This window comes from Suncus etruscus, chromosome 17, assembly GCF_024139225.1.
Source record: "Suncus etruscus isolate mSunEtr1 chromosome 17, mSunEtr1.pri.cur, whole genome shotgun sequence".
NCBI lineage: Eukaryota > Metazoa > Chordata > Mammalia > Eulipotyphla > Soricidae > Suncus > Suncus etruscus.
The window spans coordinates 13,275,802-13,300,290 of NC_064864.1; the positions used below are offsets into that span (position 1 = coordinate 13,275,802).

At 31.6% G+C, this 24,489-nt stretch overlaps 1 protein-coding gene across 1 annotated transcript in view; it reads left to right on the plus strand.

Annotated features, from left to right (window-relative positions):
- Window positions 1-24,489, plus strand: part of PCDH15 (protocadherin related 15) — a 1,226,762-nt gene that overhangs the window by 541,127 nt on the left and 661,146 nt on the right. Inside the window, exon 3 of the mRNA XM_049790532.1 lies at window positions 14,157-14,211. The gene's annotated coding sequence lies outside the window, so the exon portion shown is untranslated. The remainder of the gene's footprint in view (window positions 1-14,156; window positions 14,212-24,489) is intronic.

The window sequence follows — 24,489 nt, forward strand, 5'->3', positions numbered from 1 at the left end:
AAGGCTGCCAGGGCCCAGTGCTGCAAAGCTCTTGGGTGCTCTGTGGGGCCCAGCTGCCAGGTGGGGCCTCATGTCCAACCAGGAACAACAATTTGTATTGACAGTCACCACTAAACTGAGAGAGAGGAAAGAGAGAAGTAGAAACCAAGTATCCTTCTTTATTCCTCCTGGAGTTTGAGGCCTGCTATTGCTACCCAGTTTTCGGGGTGTGGGGTGAGAATTTACCAACCATAGGTGTCAGAAGAAAGCTCTGGTCACTATAATGGGCCCCTGCCCAAACTTCAAACTTATGGCAGGACTTTGTAGTTTTAAAATCCTTCATGAGAAATGGGGCCGGACAGATAGCATGGAGGTAGGCCTTGCATGCAGAAAGATGATGGTTTGAATCCCGGCATCCCATATGGTTCCCCAATCCTGCCAGCAGCGATTTCTGAGCATAGAGACAGGAGTAACCACTGAGCGCTGCCGGGTATGACCCAAAAAACTAACTAAATAAATAAATATATGAATAAATAAATAAATTAAATAAATTCCTTCATGAGAAATGATTTTCTTTTTTTCTTTTAAATTATTTTCATAACACCTCTTTGATCACTTTTTCCTTACCCTGATACATTGACATTTGAAATATTAATATAGCCATATTAGTAATAATTATGTAATTGGTAGCTGCAGTGATATCACAGAGGTAAAGTGCTTTTGTCTTGCATGCGGATGATCCAGAATGGACTCGGTTTCAATCCCTGGCATTCCATATGGTCCCCAGACCCAAGTGCTATTTGTGAGCACAGAGCCAGGAGTAACACCTGAAAGCAGCAGGATGTGTTTCCCCCCCACTCAACAAAAAAAAACAAAAAGAAAAAGAAAGAATTATTTATTCAAAAAGTTTCTTAAAATAATAAATTGACTGAATGAGTTAATATATTCATAAGACGAACTTATTTGAACAAACCTAATATAGACAATTAAGCAAAAATTATTATCTATAGGTTCATCTTTGAATTGTCTTCTGAATAAAATATACATATACACATACACCTATATAAATATATACACATAATTTTGCAACAACAGCAAGTAAATATGATAAAATTTTTTAGGCTACAATTAGTTAAACAACTTTTTAAAATAAGAATCTGTGATTAAAAATAAATAGTAAATAGAACTTGGGACTTTGATCTTAAGAGTGTAAGTCAAGCCAATGAAATGAATCTACAGAAATAATAAGCTGAATCACAATGAAATGTTTTTCTGTACAAATTATCAAGATCTAAATTCAAAGTATGAACCTATCATTACTTTTTTTGTTTTGTTTTTGGGTCACACACCCGGTGGCGCTCAGGGTTACTTCTTTCTCTGTGCTCAGGAGTTATTTCTGGAAGACTGGGGGGATCATATGGAATGTTGGGATTCAAGTGCTGGAGTCTGTTTGGTGTTTGCTGCATGCATGGCAAACACCCTACCATTGTGCTATAGCTCCAGCCCCTATCATTACTTTTTAATGTACCCAGGAGTGCTATCATATTTCTATATATTTTCAGCTATAGAATATTATCTTTGGATTTTTTTATTCTTTCAGTACTCTTCACTTTAACATGTTAATATAAGTTAACATAGCTTTGTTGTGTTATGCTTGCTTGTTATGTTATGTTTGTTAACAAAGTATTGATAGCATAGCTTTAAGTCAATAAATAATTTTTTTGTTTTGTTTTTAGTTTTATTTTGGGTTCATACCTGGTAACTCTCAGGGGTTACTCCTGGCTCTGCACTCAGAAATTGCTCCTAGCTTAGAGACCTTATGGGATGCCGGGGGATTGAAATGCAATCCATCCTAGGCTGGTGCTTGCAAGGCACACTCCTTACCACTTGTGCTTTGGCTCAAAATCAATAAATCATAAAAACATTTAATATACTATAATATTTTACTTATGATTAAATCTAAAGCATTTGTTTTCCTTTTGATCTCCGATATCTAATTCAAAAAATAAGTACTGAATATTTATTATAATGATGAGAGCCTATAGAAGGACTCTGCCCACTCTTGGAGTATTAGACTTTCACCCCAGTTTATTACTTTTCTCTTCTTCAGACCAAACCAAGCAAACTTAACTAGCTAGGCCTGCCTCCCGGTTAGAGGGGGAAATTAGGGAGACACCTAGACCAATTAGATGCAAGACTACTATGTGGTGGGATAGGTACATAGGGGACCACATATTCTAGCAGCCCTGGGGGTGAGGGAGGTGGATATGGGAGATAGGACAAAAACGGAGGTGAAAGGAGGACAATTTGGTGATGGGAATTCCCCGATGTTATGTAAATAATTAACTAAAATATTATTGTCAACATGTAAACCACTATAATCAAAATAAAAATTATAAAAAAAGTATTAAAAAATTATAGAAGTTCTGATGTATCCAAATTTCTTCCAATGTAACAAGTTTTATAAGTAATATCTTGATAAAATATATGATACATATTTATATAGCTTACTTAAGGTAAAATATATATTAATATTCAATTTAATTGGCTTATTTGTAGTATGTAAATTAGTTCATATTAAAGTGACTTATAACATCTAATGTAAAAGATTTTTGCAACACCATCTCAACTAAGATTAAAAATTTGCTTTCCCATATAATATTGAATAATATATTAGAAAACCTGGAGCCTTGTATATACAATAAATACCTGTTGTCTTTGACAAATAAATGAAAATGGCTCTTATCTCTATAATAATTTTAAAAGTTTCAATAAACATAGCTGGCAATTTAATAAGATGCAATTGTTTTCTGCCTGGTTTTCATGTTAAAAATCAGGACTCCGTTCCCAATGGATAAAGGCAATGAAATATTTGATCTAAAAGACAATGTGGTGGAAATTAGTTTCTTTTCTGTGTCTATCTTGCAGACTTAAGGGAAAAAATAATTGAAAGTAAAAATAAGCAAAAAATAATTAAAAAGAAAACAATGTGTGATACTGCAAATTTAGCAGAAGGAGGTCAATTTTTAGAACAAAAACCAGGAAGATAATTAAATGATTTCCAGTGGATTGTCTTTTCATCTCTGGTTAAAACATTTAGGAATATTGAATGTTGCCATCTGTTGTTTATTTGGCCATTTATAAAATTTGCAGAGCTCACTCCAATGTTTCTTGAGCAAACATTTGAAAACCATTCTAAATATTTGTATTTGGCTACTGGACTGCAAACATTTTAACACTTTTATACCAAGTAGCTATTTATTATTCAAACACTTGAGCCACTTCAATGACTGGTAGTGTAGACATCACTATCCTTCTAGAATACCTCAGTCATACAGAGGTGAACTAGCCATCTGGTCATCTGATATTATAAAACATTGCCTGGATTCTATTCTCTACAACAAATGTATTTCCATATGTACACTTGGAACACAGTTCTTGGCATGCCCAGAAGTCCAACCAGAGTATTGATAATGCTTTCAGTGAGAAAATCAAACAGTATTGATATTAGGAGACATCTCAGAATTGTTGCCCGTGGTTTTTATGTTATGCTATATCCAAAATACTGATTATTGCATCAAAGTTTAGTATTAAAGAATGCTAATTTAAGTATTGGATAGAGAGTGTAGTGGTTAAGCACTTACCTTGCATGCTGTTCATTCTAATTTTATTCCTGGAATCACAAGGTCTCCTGAGCACCACTGTTGATTGTTCTAAGAACAAAGCTAGAAATATCATCTTGAGCACTGCTGAATTTGAGTTGAACTCCCACAAAGGAATACAAGTTTAATTAGTCTTTTCTAGAATACTTTCATACATTTCCATGTAACATATAACTAGTATTTTGCTTTTTTGATTCAGCAAATGAGAGAATGAATATCATAACTGATTCTTAATTTTTGTGTGAATTTTTTAAAATGTGTGACTTGTCATTCTCAAAACAGTGTAATATATTTATAAACTACTATTAAATGTCATTAAACATTGATAGATTTTATTCCAAACAATTTTAAGCATAAAAAAATTTGGGGGGGTCACACCCGACAGTGCTCAGGGGTTACTCCTGGCTCTATGATCGGAAATCGCTCCTGGCAGGCTCAGGGTACCATATGAGATGCTGGAATTCGAACCATATGAGATGCCGGGATTCGAACCACCTTCCTTCTGCATGGAAGGCAAACGCCCTACCTCCCTGCTATCTCTCCGGCCCCAACAAAAACAAAATATTAATTTTCAATTCATATTCCCCAAATTCTGTTTTGAAATATTTAATTCATAATCTTTCTAATTGATTTACTTAAATATTTATTTTAAGGTGCGCTAATGTCATTTGAAACTGTCTTATTCAAGTTTTCTTTTCTTTTCCTTTTTTTTTTTTTTTGGTTTTTGGGCCACACCTGTTTGACTCTTCTCCTGGCTATGCGCTCAGAAATCGCCCCTGGCTTGGGTGGACCATATGGGACACCAGGGGATAGAACCAAGGTCCATCCTACCCTAGTGCTTGCAAGGCAGACACCTTACCTCTAGCGCCACCTTCCCGGCCCCTATTTAAGTTTTCTTATATTTATTTTTCTTGTACACATCCAGTTTAAGTATTTGTTGTACATTATTAGCATTAATTCAATAAGCAAAGCTCCTATTAAACGTCCTTAATGCTAAGAAGAATTTTTACAAAATAATATACTCTCTGAAGGTTAACACATATGGGACCTTTAAATTGACTGATTAGCTTAATCAGTAGACAAACATTAATTGAGTTTTTAATAAGAAAATTAGTCTCCTTGTTAATTTTCTGTGATATGAATATTAAAACATAAGTGTTTTTACATAAAGAGTAATGATATCAATAACTTAGTATATATGGTGTCTAGAATGATAGTAAAAGTGAATAGGGTACTTGCTTTTCACAGGGCTGAACCAAGTTCTATACTTGGCATTCTATGTATTTCTCAAAGACCTGCCAGGAGTTAACCCAGAGCATAAAGCTAATAGTAAAATCTGAATACTGTGATGTGTGACCCCCCAAAAATAAAAATAATTAGTATGTGCAAACAGAACCAGTAACTATCTATAGGCAATGGCCTGTTCTACTGAAGAATAATTTTCATATAATATACATTTTATTTAAAAATAAAAATTAATATTTGACTAAAATATTTAAATGGATACAACAAATTTGTATGTTAAAAATCACTGAAGATTTGAGTTCAATTATATAAACTAAATTATAAATTATTAAAATAATAACATACATTTCATCCAATGGTTGCCTTGATTGGCAATGGATTAACTCTCCCATCAAAAGACACAAAGTGGAGGGTTGGATCAGAAAAAAAAAGTCCATCAACTTCTGCTTACAGGAAACACATCTAAAATCTCAGGTTAGATACATGCTCAGAATAAAAATGACAAAACCCAACTATAAAAACAACTGGTGAAAAATAGTCTGGGACAGTCGCACTTCAAAATGAAAATAGAGACAATGATAGACAATTATTTATTGAAATGGGGAAAATAAAACATGAAGTACTAATTCTAAACAACATGAGTAAAAATATCAAATATCTAGGAATCAAGTACAAAATGAGATTATACCACGAAAACTGCAAGACATTTAGAGTGGTGAAGATTTTGTATGTTCATATAAAAAAATATATCAAATAAATCCAAACTCTGATTTCCTATGTGCAGATAATGAAATATGAGAGGAAGTGATTTTAAATATATAGCCCATTAAAAACTGATTAAAAACATCAAGAATCTAGGAATCAACTACAAAATGAGAGATTATACCATGAAAACTGCAAGTCATTTATCGTGGTGAAGATCTTATGTAATAGAAGAATATATATATATAATATGTAATATTAAAATATTATATATTTTATATATATAGATCTTTTCTCTTCTTAGGTCCAGTATCTTTTCTTTTTAATTTATTTTAGCCACACCTGGTTGCACTTAGGTTTTAATCCTGGCTTTATGCTCAGAAACCACTCCTGGTAGCCTTGGGGACCATATGGTTTGCCTGAGATTGAATGCAGGTACAATGCAGGTCAGTCAGGTACAAAACAAATGCCCTATTTCTGTGCTATCACTTCAGCCCTTTGTTTAATTTTAAAAGATATCAAAGAACATACTAGAAAAACTAAAAACTTTGAAATGGATTCTCTAATTTAGAAAACTCCAAATAAAGTTTAGTCTTCTTCTTCCCATATAGAGGAGGCATGATAGTTGTGTTTTCTTTAGGATACCATGTAAGTATACATATTAAAAAAAAAATAAGGGCTAACCATTAGACACACCTAAGAGGATGCCATTGTTTGTAATTGTTAGGTTACACCTTATTTTACCTAAAACAAAGATCATCACTGGTTCCTTTGTTTGTTTTCATTTTGGATTTACCCCCAAAATAGAGTGTCTTTCTTGTAAATCTGGGTGGGACTGGCTCAGAAAAGCCTGAGCTATCTGTCCGTTTTGCCCCACCCAGTGGTGGTCTCTGTACCCAATATAACAGGAGATCTGGTAGGCAATTGGATAGAGATGTAGTGTAGAAGACTGCCAAACTATATGTGTTTTATCCTCAGTCTGGTCTGGATTATTTCATGCATGAATCTGCTTTATAATCATTCACCTGGGCTGATTTTACAGTAATATTGGTACACTGCTGTTCTTTCCCTAACAAACTTGGAAAGATATAGTAAACTGGGCCAAACTTAAACATTTACCTGTATTGCTTTTATTATTCATTATATTAATCACAATTATTAGTTCCTCTCACAGTGATCATCAGTACATGCATATCTGCTCAAATATTTAAATCTTACAAAAATATTTTAGAAACCATAAAAACCTAGTTAAATTAGTCAGAGATGGAAAAAGAATGCTGAAAAGAAAAATAAAAACCAAGATACATGTTTTTTCCGTGTGGACACTTCGACAAGCATTTAGACAGAATATAAAAATTTGTCTTAGGAAACAAGATGAATAATAAAAAAGATTTTGATAGATTCATTTGGTACCAATAATATGACAGTGTTTGATAAGGAAGTAGAGAAAATTGTGTATAATTTCTTGCTAGAATAAAGTTTTCCAAAGCTATTTTTGTTTTGTACTTTTAGTTTCTGAGACATAACAAAATTATGTTAGATCTTTCTAATGTTAAACTATAAAATGAATCAATTATGAGAGGTGAGAGGTGGTATCTGGCAAATTAGTGTAATAATTTTTAAATTATCTTTATTTTTTTTACCAACAAGATTATTATTAGCAGTATAAAGCACATTAGTAGCTCTGATTTTAACATCAAAGAAAATTGTATTCAGGTCTAGTACTTAATACCTATAATTGTTCATTTCTATATGAATTATTTTATTTAACTTGGAAAATTATTATAAAAGTTTTTTATTTCACAGACTTTGTAGAAGTAGGTACAAATCAGTTATAAACTGCTTGGAACAATGTTGAAATAATCTTTTTTGTGTGATTATCTTTTACCAACGTTTAACTAGTCATTATCTACTTAATCAATTATAAAATGAATATAGTTTTATAATTTCTTCAATTTAAAAAAATTAACATGGGGGTGGAAGAACTAACATAGCAGGTATGTTATTTACTTTGCACCCAGCCAACATGGGTTTTATCCCTGCATTCCAAAATAATCCCCTGAGCCTGCAAAGAGTAATTTCTAAGTGATGAGCAAAAAGGAGACATGAATACTGCTAGTTCTAGCCCTATTGCCCCTATTTTTTAATTATAATGCTACCTTTAATAAAGTTTAAAATTATCTTACTTTATGCACATCTAAGCAATCAATATCAAGTTCTGTTACAAAATGAAACCATGTGCCACTGTTTATATATCTTATTCTTTTCAAATTATTTTATTAGCAATTATGTATCATATTATTTTCTTCATTAATAAATTTGAAATTAGTTTTGTGATTTAAAAATTATAATTGTACAACTCTGATCTTACAATTTTTGAGCTATCACTTATGAACATAAAAGATTAATTATATTAACTGGAGTTACGAATTGTCTTGTGCTTCACATTTTATTGAGCTACTATTGTTTATAATCTTCATGACTGCTTCATGCAAGTATTGTTCGGCAACAAACACCAGAGTGCTGATGGCCTTACATTCATGTACTGAAAGCCCCTGCCACATACAGAATTCAAAATAAACTCAATTCTGTGAGAAAGTTTTTATGAAGTTATCTTTTTCACCTCCTTACAAAGTTGTGACTTTTATTTTGAAGTGAACTCTCACTTTTGATCTCTAATTTGTTTTTTTTTTTTTCAGTTTCTCTCTTTCTCTTTCTTTTTGAGTTTTGCTTATGGTTTATCCATATTGTTTATTTTTTCCAAATACCAACTATTGCTTTTTTGATCTTTCAGATAGGTTTTGGATTTTCAATTCCTAATTTCTTCTCTAAGTTTATCATTTCCTTTAATTTTCCTATTTTTGGTTTATTTATAGCTCAACTTCCAATTTTATAAGCTCTGCCATTAATTATTTATGTAGGCACCTTCTTTCTTTCTGTTGAGTGCTTACAAATCTATAAATTTTTCTCATAATACTTCTTTTGCTGAGTCTCACATTTTCTGAAATTTGGTTCTTTGTTCTTGTTTCCAAGAATATTTTGATTTACTCTTTTATTTTATATCAACTCACTGGTTGTTTTGTAGTTCGTTGTTTAATTTTCATATGTTAAATTTTTTCTTCTTGTCTGTTTGTAAATCACTTATAATTTTATCTCATCATGATTTGAGAGGTAGTTTTTAAGATTCATATCATCTTTATTTCATGCAGTTGTGTTTCATTAGCCAGCATGGGTCTTTCTTGAAGAATGAGCCATTTGCATTGCAGAATCTATTTTTTTTCAGGATGAGAGCCATACATATATATAATATATATACAATATATATATATATATATATATATATATATATATACACACACAAATATACTAAGGTACTCTCTTCCATTTCTCCCTTCAGAATCAATATATTTGTGTAAGAATTTAGCCTGGTTGACCTAATAAGAGTGACAGGGTGGTATTGAAACCTCCCATTATCATTGTGTTGTTATTGATGTATGTTAATATAAAATTATCATTCAAAAATTAATGGCCTCCTTATACACAAGCAATCATAAAAAATAAATAAACCTAAAATTCATAATAGTATTACTGAATGTCTAGACATTGAGTAATTGAGATTTTACAATTCATGTTACTTAGTTATGTAGGCCCCTTCTTTCTTCCTAATGTGTTTTTTCAAAGCTATAAGTTTTTGTATTAATACTGCTTTTGCTGTATCACACAAAATCGGTTAATTTTTGTCTTAATTTACATTTGTTTCCTGGAATCCTTAGATTTCTTCTTTGATACTATCTTTGGCCTACTAGTTGTGCAGTACTGAGCTGTTTAATTTCCAGTTGTCAATGTTTTTCCTCTGTCCCTTTGTAGTTCACATCTAATTTATTGTGTATTGGAATCTAATAAGGTAGTTCATACAATTTCTATCCTCTTGGTTTTATGGAGGCATGTTTTATAAACAAGCATGTGGTCTCTCCTGGAGAATGACATGTGTGTATTGGAGAAGAATGTGTATCCAGTTTTCTGGAACTGGAGTGCAACTTTCTTCCATTTTTGCTTTTAGAGCTAGTATAGTTGGCCTAGAAAAGGTTGACAGGGTAGCATTGATGTCTTCAACTATTATTGTGTTACTGTTGATTTTTCCTTTCAGATTTGCCAACAATTTTGTTAAATATTTTGCTGGCCACTCATTGGGTACATATATGTTTAGGAATGCTATTTCTTCCTGTTGCACATATCCCTAGATTATTGCAAAATATACACCATTGTCTATTATAACTTTTTAATGTTATAAAGTTTGTGTAATCTGTTTTAATATGGCTACTCCAGCTTTTTTAAGGGCACACCTGGTGACTCTCAGGGGTTACTCCTGGCTTGGGGACCATATGGACACCGGAGGATGGAACTGCAGTCCATCCTAGGCTAGCACAGACAAGGCAGATGACTTATGGGTAGCGCCATGGCTCTGGCCCCTGTAATTTCCCTTTTTGATCTTGCTGCTTTCAGTAGTCTATCCCTATATCTAAAATTAGTCATTGTGACTAGGAAGTGTCTTGGGGTGCTTTTCTTTGAAAAGGCATGATAGATGCATGCAGTCTTTATCTCTGGGAGTTCCTCTGCAATAAAGTTGAGGACTGTTGATTCTTCCTGAAAATTTTCTTTCTCAGTCTCTGAGACTCCAATGATTTATACATGTTTCTGTTGAGTTTATAAAAGACTTCTATTTTCATCTGTTCACACCCTTGTTCATGTTGACTTAAGAAAATGGAGACACATACCCTTTTCATAAATTGGAAGGATTGCATTCATTAAAATGGAAATACTCCCCAAGGCATTGTACAGATTTAGTAAAATTCCTCTAAGGATACCCATGACATTCTTCTTCATAGAATGTAGATAATACACTCCTAAAAGACATTTGGTAAAATAAACACCCACGAATGGCTACTGCAATCTTTATTAAAAAAGATTTGGGAGGCATCACTTTCTGATACTTTCAATTGTATTACACTGAATTAGTCATTAAAACACATGGTATTGGAATAAAGACAGACCCTCAGATCAAAGAAATAGATTTGAGCATTCAGAGAATGTTCTCCAGACACAATCAATTAATCTTTTATAAAGGGGCAAGAAATGCAAAATGGATCAAGAAAAAGCTTCTTCACAAGTGTGTTTGGGACAACTGGTCAGTCGCATGTATTAAAAGACCTTGATATCAGACCTGGAACCATCAGGTATATAGAAGAACACGTAGGTGAAACACTCCATAATATTGTAATTCAAGGCATCTTCAAGGAGGAAACACCAAACAAGTGGAAAGAGGTATCAAAAATGTGTCTAGTTTAAACTGAGAAACATCTGTACTTCAAAGAAAACAGTGAGTAGGATACAAAAGATATCCACAAAATGGGAGAAACTTTTTACCCAAAACCCATCAAATAAGGGGCTAACTTCTAAGATATCCTAGGTTTTGACAGAACTTAACAAGAAAAAATTCTAAAGCCATCAAAAATGGGGAGTATAAAAGAATACCTTCCCTTAAAGAAAAAATACATATGGCCAAATGGCACATGAAAAAATGCTCCACATCATCAATCATTAGGGAGATGCAAATCAAAACAACTTGAGGTACCATCTCACTCCACAGAGAATAGCACAAAGAACAAGAACAATCAGTGCTAGCAGGGATGATAAAGGAAGGGACTCTGGTTGTTGACTGCTGGTGGGAATGTTGTTTAAATCAGACTTTATGGAAACAATATGCAGATTGGTAAAATAACTAGAACTTGAGCTCCCATATGATCTAGCTATACCACTCCTAAGGATATAAACTAGGAACACAAAAACATAATACAAAAATGCCCTCTGCACCCCTATGTTAAATGTAGTGCTATTTACTATAGCCATAATCTGGAAATAACCCAGATGGCTAAAAACAGATGAGAGGCTAAAGAATCTGCGGTACACAAAATAGAATACAATGCAGCTGTCCGGAAAAAGGAAATCATGAAATTTTCCGATATTTGGATGGACATGGAAGCTATTATGCTGAGTGAAATGTATGAGGGGAAGAGAGATAGAGAAGACTCTCACTCCTCCATGGGTTTTTAAAAAAAAGATAGTGTGGTAATAATACCCAGAAAACATAGAGATGAGGTTTTAAAGGACCAACCCATGATATGAAGCTTACCACAAAGATTGGTGACTGCAGTTAGAGAAATAACTACACCAACAACTATTATGGCAATGGTAGTGAGTGAGAGAAATAGAATGCCTGTCTAGAAGATAAGTAGGGGGTGAGGAGGAGGGAGACAGAGGGTATTGGTTGTGGGAAGGTTGCACTGGTAGAGGGGGTGTACATTTTTATGACTGAAACCCAACTACCAATATGTTTTTAACAATGGTGATTTAATAAAGATATTTATGAACAAACAAGAATAAAATAGTTTCCCTTTAAATTGTAATATTAAACTATAACATCTAATGTTGAAGTAAAATATAAAGATCAAAAGTATCTGTGATATTTTTAATAGTGGTTCAAACTGATTGGATACGTTTTTGCAATGGCTCATGTATATCACATTGAAGATAGTTAATATAAGTGATATTCTCCATAGTTTTCTTATACTCATATTTATTATGGTAATTTTGTTTTGATATGCATGTTTAAGATGATGAGTGATGTAGAGCATTATATTGTTATATGTTTTTTGGCCATCATTTCTTCTTAAAGAAATGTCTGTTCCTTTCTACTCCCCATTTTGATGTGGTCAGTTTTTTTTTCCTGCAAAGTTCTATCAGTAGTATGTATATCTTAAATACTGATGGGTATTGAGTAAATAATTTTACTATTCCGTGGAAGGCATCTGTATCCTATTTTCCTTTGAAGAGCAGAAGCTTCTCAATGTAATGCAGTCCCATTTATTTAACTTTGCTTCCACTCTCTTGTATAGTGACATCCTTTAGCTTCAGTTTCATGGAGTGTTCTCCTACATTTTTCTCTATGTACCTTATAGGTTTTAGGTCTAATATCATAGTCTTTAATTTTGGTTTGCTCTTTGTGCATACTGTTAAGGAGAAGTCTGAGCTCATAATTTTTGCATATAGTTTACCAGTTTTCTCAGCATTGTTTGTTGAAGAGACTTTACTTGCTCCACTTGTTTCTTGCTTCTTAATCAAAAATTAGTTGATCGTAAACTTGTAGATCCATCTCTGAATATTCATGTCTATTATCTATTTATCTGTGGGTCTGTATTTTTTTTAAGACTAGTTCTGTTTTTTTGTTGGGGCACACCAGCTGGCACTCAGGGGTTACTTATGGCTATGCACTCAGAAATCGCTCCTGGCAAGGGGGACCATATGGGATGCTGAGGGATAGAACCAGGGTTAGCAGAGTACAAGGCAAATGCCCTTCCACTGTGCTATTGTTCTGGCCCCAGGGACCACTTCTTTATAGTACAGCTTAATGTTTGGGAATGTGATTTATCCCATCATTTTTTTTTTTTTGCCAAAGATTGCTTTAGCTATTCATGATTGTTTACTGCTCCATATGCATTTCTGGAGATTCTGATCCAGTTCCTTGAAAAATATCATGGGTATTTTTATACAATGTGCATTAAATTTGTACATCGCTTTGGATGTAGATGTTTTAATAATAATAAACCTTCAAATCAATGTACAGGGTATACATTTCCATTTCCTCATGCCTTCTTTTTTTTCTTGAAACAATGTTCTGTCATTTTTAAAATATATATCTTTAGTATATCTTTAGTTAATTTGACTCCAAGTTACTTGATTTTTCTGAAGCACAAATATGAATGGGATTTTTCTTTAGTGTTTTTCTTCTTTTTCATTATATTTGCATAGAAAATTCATGGACTTTTGCATATGAACGTTTAGCCTACCATTTTACTATATAGGTCTAGTGTTTGTAGACATATTTTTGTGAAGTTTTTAGAATTTCCAGATACTATACCATGTCATCTATAACAACAACAACTTCACTTCTTCCTTTCCTATGTGGATCTCCTTGATGTTTTGTGTGTTATATGTTTTGCATAATTGCTATAGCATGTACTTCTAGTACTATAGTGAATAGAATTGGCAAGAGAGGGCAACCTTGCCTTGTGCCAGATCTTAGTAGAAAAAATTTTTTCTTAATCTACCTTTCCTGCTAGTTTTATTAGCCAGAGTTAACAGAACCAAGGCAATTTCCCCGAGAAGTAGTATTGACGTAGTTAAGTGTACTTATGTTTTTTTGTTAACTAACATCGGGGGTCTTTAATCAAGTCTGAGTGGGTGTTTAGAAATCAACAAGACTGTGAGGAGAAAAGGAAAAGCAGAGTGATCTAAGAATCAAATACAGATGTCTACAGTTTGTAATTACTAGTTTTATTGAAATACACTGTGTACATTAGGTAAATCACAGTGTTATAATACAAAAGAAGAAATAATGATATTTCAATTTTTACATGACCATTATTTAAGAACAGGCCTATAAAAGATTCACTCTGAACTATTCAAGTTGATTTACCATTAATTTATTGTTTTGTTTTGTTTTGTTTTTAGACCACTCATGGCTCTACTCTTAGGTGTTCAAGGATTACTTTGGCTCTTCTCTCAGGTAACACATCTAGTGTGATTCAGGACCCATATAACCTTTTGGGGATCAAACTCAGCTCAGGCACATACAAGACAAATGCCTTTTCTGATGTACTATCTCTCCAGTGCCTAATTTCATATATTTTATTCAATAAATTCAAAACTAATTAAGCTAAATTCCTTTACTTGTTATGTATCATAACACAATTGACCATAAAGACTGAAAATTCAAAATATTTTTGTGTGTACACATAAAAAGGATAAAACAACCTTAGTTTTCCATATCCCCTTGGGATAGCAGTCAGTCCAGAAACATAGTTGGTATTTTCACATGGTGATTTATGTTAGCCTTTTGGTGCTAAAAATTGTTGTTTCCTAAACAACTAATAAAATTCACTGAAATGCTTCTAACCTAATAATTGTGTCTTTCTCCCTTCCTCAGCATCTTACAAAACATCACATTATCTGCTATATTTCAGTTTATTCCTTACCAATAACTGTGTATGTACTGCAAAATCATAAGTGAAGAAAGAAGCATCTGACGTTGAGTATCAGCCATAATACCCATTTTACTAAATTCTACATTTATTAACATATTGTATCATATATATATACATATAGACATATATATGTTTGTCTGGCACCCCCTTCTATAGCAGAGATATAATATAGCAGAGATATAAATCTAAGTATTACCTTTTTTGATCCAGAAAATTGCAGTTTATGAAGGAGATAATTAAATATGTATTATGTACTGTTGTATATATTATAATATATAAATATTTAGTATACACTGATATATTTTAGGGAAATTATATACATTTGTTCTATTGGGAAACATTAAGAACATTTACTTGAAATGAAGGAAATGTGACGATTGTTTTAACTGAGACACAGACTATATAAAGGAGCTAATAAATTTTCTAATATTACGCAGGTGACATGAGGTTTAAGCTATAAAATGTATACAAGCTTGAGTTAGGCATATAGCTTAAGATATGGGCCTCATGCTTTGCAAGTGCAGGAAATCAAGTTTAATTTACAGTATTTTATTTTTCCAAATATTTCTTAATATGATCCCACTGCTTCCTGACATCACAGGACCTGAGAAGCACCACATCAGTCTGACCCAATATGCAGAGTAATATCAACATACATCAGTTTGATGCATGACCTGTAAACCCTGCTAGATATAAAACAAAAACAAGTCTCTCTGCAGACAAATATATAAATAAATAAAATAATTAAGTTTAATTTAAAACATAGCCAATGTTAATAATTCAGTGATGCTATATACAATTGATTATGCTTAATAACATATAATTATATTATATATGATAATCAGATATCCATAACATATTAAGGATATATTATACATTTTATTATGCATATATATTATATATTATAATAACTAGGATACTTGTGTATGATGATTCCATTAGTAATAGACAATAATCTTTACATTGACATGTATAAATGTACACACAAATATTGTATAGTCTATTTTTTTTATTACGCACAAAGAGAAAATATTTTCTTTTGAGGAAATGTTAGCTAGATCCAAAGGTAACTTATGCTCTTATAAACCTTTGTCACATATAATCTGTAAGGTTTTACAAGATTTTCACAGATTACTCTGACATTCTACCTTGCATGCGATCAATCAGGATAGGGTCTCTAGGAAGGTCCCCCATGCACTACTATAAGTAATTCTTTTTCTATGGTGTATTTTTATGGGAAAAAAAAAAACAAACTTAGACTACGACATTAAAAGGCCATAACAAATAGAAATCTGAAATAGTTATTTCACAATGCCTAACATTACATACTTATTTTTGATTGATAGTTTTAGATCTTGTTACTCAATCTAAAACCATTACTCACATTTAAATAACCATAATTATCAGTTATCTACTTTATGTAATTTTATTTTCTAAATGTTATGACAAAAATAATAGGGAATTTACTCTCTAATCTCATTAAGATCATTGCCATGCTAAGAAATCTAGCATGATAAACATATGTAGAGATCACATCATACAGGATTTTATGTAACAACATAAATTATCTCTGAACATTCACTTAATCTTTCAGAAGTTTGTAATATTTAAACGAGATTTTTATAACACAGGGAATTTGGGCACAAAGTATGTAACATTTAATTATGGGTGAATGGTATTCTGATACAAATAATTTCTTTCTAAAAATGTAGTCTTATTTCTATTAAAAGAGGAATTTATTTATTAAATTAAATTCAAACGAAAATTTTGTTTACCACAGGCCCTTACTATATTTTTCTTTTTTTATTGTGAAGACACACCTGAGGATTAGGTTCTTTTGAGTATATTGTACATGGCATCTTTGCATATGTTCTACTGCCAATATCAATCACCTGCCTTGGCACATTCTAGGCATCTAGAATCTAGTATCTAGCAAACAAATATAGAGAAATGCCATTTCAGGGAGAGTTTCTGGGTTGAGACAGTAAGAATTTTGAAGTTAACATATTAAAATTTACAAACATTCATATTTTACATAAAATTCTATAGTCAGTAATTTATAATTATTTACAATATTCCAAATATATTAATCTTCTGAGTTTATAATGTAACATTACGTGAATTTAATATAACAGAAAATAATTCAACTTTTACATTTTTCATTGCTTGCAGAGCATCTATTAAAAATTCCCTAGTATTTGTCTTCTCTGACTTTCTAAGGATAGTGTAAGAAGAATTCAGAAATTTAGTTCTGAAAATAGATCTAATTTCACATGAAAACTTAAGTAGAACACATCTAGCAATATATCACTAACAGAATATTGATAAGACCTTGGTTACTGAAGAAATCTCTAACACGTCTAAAATTTAACATCTTGCTAAACATGCTTGAATAAGAGACTCTGTGGTTAAGTAATTTTCTATTAGCATATAACCTTAAATATGCAAAGAATTTCTCACTATATAATGTATACTCTCTTACATGGTCAAAATTTAACAGTTTTATTATCTAAATTTATTAATGTGTATTGTTTTTTTGTGCTGTTAGTAATGGAATGTCTTTGAAAGGCAGTTTGTTTCTGATAACTCAATTTTCTTTACAGTTTAATCAACATATTGATACATATGTAAAATTACATATGACATGAGGAAGTTGCTGCTTCTGTTATTTTACATACTTCCATTAAATAGAGAACTATTCTGTTTTATCAGTTTCAATATGAATGTAATTTGAACTTGTTCCAAAAAATGTAATATGGAGATATCTTACAGTGGAAAGTTTGAGTCTCTTTTAAACAAAGCTACATCTAATACATTATATGTAATATCTCCTAAATAATCTATATTAGTTTAGTAGAATATAGATTTAAGGGTGAATATATACTTTGGAGATGACTGAGTAATTGCCAAGAAAGAAATCAACTATGTCTAATTATTTAAATCCAGGTGTTGTAGGGGACTCTAAAATGTGGCAATCAAAGCTAAATTGATGAAACTGAGTAATTGACTTGCTTGATAAAATGCACTGAGAAAAATTGATTGACTCCTTTTCATACTGTTGACTCCTTTTCAATCTGTACTGGCATTGAATAAGAAGCTCATGAAGCTAAGAATTTACCCAAGACTCCATGTTATTTTTGTATGTTGCAATCTCTTTGGAAAGTCTGACATACCCCTATTTTGGATGACAAATATTTTCTTAAACACAGTTATTGAAACAGGCAGAGAGCAGAAGTGTGTTTACCTTGTACACAATCAATGAAAGTTCAATCTTTGGGACCACATATGTTCTCATATACACTGCCAGGAGTGATCCCTGATTAGAACAGTAGGAGTAAGGCATGACACCTGATTGGTGTTCCCACAACCCAGTCAAATACACACACACACACACACACATACACACACATAATTACTTTAGTTGAAGATATACAGAATCATTTACAAAATTAGGAGACACATATGTCTTCCCAATTTTTTTCTCCAAAGTGAAAATAATATGGTTATTGAGTCAAACATAGGTATCTTTTATTTGAACACCTTTCATTTCTCTTTTAAAATTCAAAATAATTGCTATAATATTGATTCTGATAATAAAGAAAACACAAAATCATTTGATGAGATTGGGTTCCCACTAGATATAATATTTTCAAATATTAAATTTAGGAGTACATAACTAAGAGTGTTTTAAAGTTCTTAAATCTCTATGCTGAGGAAATGTTCACAGACCTTTAATGTAGCAAAGAAATAATGTGATTTGTAAAAGTTTTGGCTACAATTGTCTAATCATAAAACTGAAATAAATTGGAAACAACTTAGTTAACTGAGCATCTAGAAGAGTAGTCAGAAATATCAAACCTTGATGGCAATTTGTGAATATCGTGACTTGAACCTGTGACTTATAAAAAATATGGGATGATACCTGAGCAATGTTTTGAGACTGAAGACATAATAGGAAAAGTAGGGCCCTTGCCTTGCACACAACCTACTCTGATTCAATATCTTACACCCCATATAGACCTGAATACCTCTAAAATGAATTTCTGAGCACAGATCCAGAAATAAGCCCTTATCACAACTGGTATGGTTTGCAAACAAACATAAAATATATCTTCAATATTTTAATATGCTAAATGTATGATGATTCATTGTACATTAGTATAGTACTAATTAATTAAACCTTTAGTATTTGATATTGAGGACTATCATAAAAATTTCTTATTTCTCTTTGATCAAAGTATTTTGTATTGTTTTAATTCCTCCCTCTAAAAATAAAGGCCTTAAACAAATCTAGACCATACTAAAACATAAAACCATGTTTATTTTTTCCTTTTCTTTTATTTATTAAAACTTTTATTTTAATAAAAGAAATTATGCTTTGCAATTATCCTGAACAATCATAAGGTTTCATGTATATAATGTTATAAAACATCTATCCCTTCACCAGAGTGCTAGGATTAATTTTTTGATCTTATATATCCCAAGTACGTATTTTAGCTTTTGATTTTTTTTCTGGCAATTAAAAGAATCATTATAGCAATGCTAATTCTTCAAATATATGATCAAATATATTTTTCTTTATCTGTTTGTAAAGTGACATAGATTTTGACACGAGTTTTCTTTGTTAAACTCCCTCTAACTTAACTGAGTATTTTTTCACTGTAGTTACAATAGAATAAAAGGTATTGCTTTCTTTATTTGTTCTTTGTATATATAAATAAAACCGGTTTTTGTACATTTTATATAGCCTTCATTTCATGGTGTTAATTTGTTGTTTGTAATAGTTTTTCTGTAATCACTTATGTTTTTAATGTATACTAAGATTCAAGATCCTAACATTACAGCATATGTATGTGAAGATAGCTTTATCACTAGAATTCAACACCCCATAGTAATTGATATATTAAAATACAGTGTGAACAATTAAACTTCACATTTTCTTTGTTACATTTTATATGCATACATCTACACTTTTATAAAATTATAATTCCTTTGATGATCTTCCTCAAATTATAGCACTCATATCCCCTATTTTCTTCTAACTAGGATCCAACTGTTTAAAACTTTAACCAAGCTAAGTATAAAATGAGTCTTATATACTGATTCTTTTGCTCAGCTCGTTAAAGCTCCTGTTAACTCGTACATATTACATAGTTTTCTACCTTTAGAACTGTCCTTGGAAAGCATACATGTGCTGTTCTGAAATAATAACCAATCCATCAAATAATTTGCTGGTTAAAAACTCTGTTAATTACAGCCCTTTTGAATCCTTACAATAAAGAAATGCCAAGGGACACAATTTAGTAGAAATCACAAAGATTTATCAGTATGAATTCAAATTACTCCCAACCCCCAGACCCAAAATTGAGGTTTCAGTTTGTGGTTATATGCAGTAGCTTTGAAACTAAACACAAATGACCGTTGAGGATAATAAGCCTAGACCTGGCAACTTGGTGAGACACTGTTTGTAATGAGCAAAGCTGCTTTGATAATACCATGGAAGCTTTTGTTCACAAAAGCTTTAATCTGGGTAAAAAATAAATAGTGTCTTCTCTGCTTTACTTTGCAGGTTTTATTGACTCAAGGACTCAGTCCTCATTCTAGAAGGAGAGGCAAATGCTTTTATGTTCTGTTTTCTCAATGAGATATATTTGAGAGTAATACACAAATTAGGATAGTTTTCTTTAACTTTAATAAGATACTCTCAAAGAACTCTACAAGCATATTGGATTTGTAAACCTAGAAGATACATTTTATTCTGTTCATTGATCACATTTCCAGTGCTAGGGAATAGATTATCTTTTTATATCTCTTAATATCAAGAAATTTAGGTTTGCATTACATAATATAAACCCACTGACTTTAGGAGTAATATAGTCCAAAAATTAATCTCAGATTACTAAAGACAGATAGTATTTTTTATTCTTAAGACAATTAAATTATACAATATATTATCTAGAAAATAAAATTGTATCTATGACCAATTATTGTCTTTTGTTCAGATGTTTGCTTATTTGGGGGCCATACAGTAGTCTTCAGGACTTAATATTGGTTCTGTTCTCACAAATCACCCTGGTTTAGCTTGGGAAAACCACATAATCTGTTGGTGATCCCACCTCAGTCGACTTCATTCAAGGCAAGCTTCCTACTTCTTGTACTTTCTCTCCAATAATTTGGTCTTTTATGCCATAAAATAATAGTGCACAGATGAACTGCTTTCATAAATACAAAAGTTTATTATGGTAAATTTCAGAGCATATACAACATGAAACAGATATTTGGCATACTGCTATATATTATTTATTTCTAACACATCACATTATAAAAGGTGCAAAATGCAAATTTATGAAATAGTTGAATGCTATTATGTTAGTTTATGAATTTTAGAATATAACATACAATTCGCAAATATTAACATTAATTATTAATATTATTAATTAATACATACTTATAATTATTAGTTTATTATTATTAATTATTAATTATAGGAAATTATTATATATGGATGAGAAGTGAATAAGAAAAAGAGATACTTAAAATTATTTTATTTTATTTTGTTTTATTTTTGGGGTTTTTTTGAGACACACCCGGCAGCACTCAGGGGTTACTCCTGGCCTACGCTCAGAAATCGCATGTGGCCCGGGGGACCATATGGGATGCCGGGATTTGAACCACCATCCTGATGTATGCAGGGCAAACGCCCTAACTCCATGCTATTTCTCCGGCCCCCTAATATAATTTAGAAGGACAAATAATCATAAAAAATTTGAAGAGTGGAAAAATCTAAAATGCTCTATCTGCGATGATAATCACCAAATATATTTCAACCTCTTTTGTCAGTACATGCAATATTTATATCTATATGGAATTTGCAGATTTAATCAGTGTATTATTTAACTTTATAAAGATAACTTTATTTGCCACATTTTCACAAATTTAATGATTATTATTGAAAGACTATGTAGATAAATGTATTCAATATAACTTATAGATCAATTTCTACATGACAAATTTATTTTACATTTGATGATTCATATTAATCACGTTCTGATTTTTATTTTCTAAAATAAAATATCTCAACAGATAAATATTTTAATTCACTAATTGTTAGTTTTAGGGAATATGGTTTTATACTAATTAATATTTTAATGTTTATTATAATTGATATTTTATATAAAAATTAATGCACCACACCCATCTCTAAATGCCATATATTTCCACTATTCCAAATTTCTTATAATTCTCATTTCCCCTCATCATTCACTTCCTGATATACTCAAATATTTTGAGAAAGTCTAGAAATATGTTTTATTGGACACTTTAATTTTCTTCTTTTATTATTTATGTTCCAAATGAGTGAATTAAACAGTATTCATTTGTACTTCTGACTTATTTAATTCAGCATGATACCTTGGATTATTAAAGGCTGTAGAGAAGCACAATATGTCAAATTTTATCTGAGAAAAATTGTATTGTTTGCATATATATGCATATATCGTTATCTACATATCTAACACTAGTAGTTTTTTATCTTGATTACTTTCAGTTGTAATTTAATAAACTTGGGTAAGAACTTACATGCTGTAATTACTGTTTTTAGTGTTCTTGGAATAGAGACCCAAGACTAGAATTACTGTATCAGATAATAGTTCACTTTTAAACATTTTGAAAAGCCCCCATCCTTTTTTCCACAGATTCTAAACCAATTTATATATATGCTAACTGTAAATGAGGATTCCTTTCAACAGCTTCTCCACCAGCATTAGTGTTATATGTGTTTATAAATATATCTATTTAGGTCATTCTCACTTGTGAGTGGTGATTACTCACTGTTCTTTGAATTTGCATTTCTTAAAAATCAGTAAAGTGAAATACCTTTTCACATTTCCTTTCTTCTATGTCATTATTGAGAATTATATTTTCAACTATTGTTGTTGGTTTTGATACTTCAAGTGATGTTCTTTTTGAGGGGAAAGGAGTCACAAATAGTGTGCTCAGGGCTTATTGATGGCTCTGTGTGCAGGGCTAATTTCCTATTTTAATATTATTTAAAATCAAACACTTAGATAGGCAAATAAATTAATTGAAAACAGAAAGATCATAAAGCCATTAGATTCAGGTACATGCATATTTTCTCTTTGAAGTTAATATGTCTTCCATATTACAGAGATAAGTACAGAAGCATGAGAAAAGAGAGGTATATATACTAGAAAGTTTGTCAGTATCATACTAAAATAGTTTTTTTTTAATTTTCTATGATATTTTATTCACTATATGAAAGAAGACAGACTCTTACAAAATTAAACCAGATTACTGACCCAGGCCATTAGCTAGTTAGAAGAAGCAAAGCCAGAAGTTAAATCACATTCCTAATCCTAAACCGTTGCAGTTTTTAGCCTCTCTCTTGCATGTGGTTAACAAATCCACTTAATCTGTTTCTGGAACACTCCCATTTGAAGTAGTTATATATCTATATTGTGTGTGTCAAATTAGATATCTGTGCTAAATCAGACCTTGACTGTAAATATGTCCAAAATAGAGCTACTGCCCTAGTAGATGAAATTATCTTAAGTATTAATATGTCAGTTTTCCTGAAAAGTTCTGCTTTTATGTGCATTTCTCTTCATTTTCAAACACAATCTTAATTTCTATTTTGATATGTATTGAATTTTGTGATGTTGATTTCCTGGATTTATTTCTGGTGTTTTTATATTGACTCCCTAAATGTAGCTATTTATTTAAAAAAGATGATTTCTTAACAAGAAATATTAAGCAAAATATTTGTACCTGACAATGGAAAGACTTGGGCAAGGGGTAGGAAACTGGTACAATGGTGACAGGAATGTTACTTAGGATTTGATGAGATTTGTGTTGGAACATTTGATGTCAGAAATAACGATTATAAGCAACTTTGTAAAACACAATGCTTAAAAGAAAATAATGTGATGTAAAGGAAAGAAAAATATGAATATTACCTATGATATCTTCATAAATAATCTAATTTCTCAAGTATTTGATGTCATTTTAAAAGTAAATGTTTTATATTATACGTTTTTTGTTTTGTTTTTGTTTTTGGGCCACACCTGTTTGACGCTCAGGGGTTACTCCTGGCTATGCGCTCAGAAATCGCCTCTGGCTTGGGAGACCATATGGGACGCGGGGGGATCGAACCGCGGTCCGTCCTATGCTAGCGCTTGCAAGGCAGACACCTTATCTCTAGCGCCACCTTCCCGGCCTCTATATTATACTTTTTAAGTATCAAAAAGTCATAATTTAAAAACCAGAAATTAGGCTGACTCTCATCAATAAAAACTATATTAATGATTAATACCATTAATTATTACTGTTAATAGCACAATATTCATAATATCAGCTAAGTTATTTAACCAATGAGGGATAGACTTTCCCAGTCAGTCCAGGTAAACTCACATAATATGTCTAGAAGAGACATTCCCAGGATATAGAATTTGGCATTGGTGGTTTTGAGCAAAGGTCAAGTGGTTCAACAGAAAAGAAGGTTGCTTCTTTCTTAACTTTATTTTTGTAGAAATAAAAATTGAAGAAACCATGGATGTCTAGGCTTATCTCTATAAAACTGTGACCTGTTAGAGTTCCTTCCTTTCTTTTCCTTCAAAATATAATTTATATTTTGTTAATATAATGCAACTAGTGGTCAATTTGTGTATAATTCATTTCAGAACAGATGAATGTACCTTTTCCCTCCATCAGTGTCTCACGATGTCTCCTTGCCATCACCACTTAGGATATCTCAGTTCTCTAGACCAGCTCTCAAGAACTGT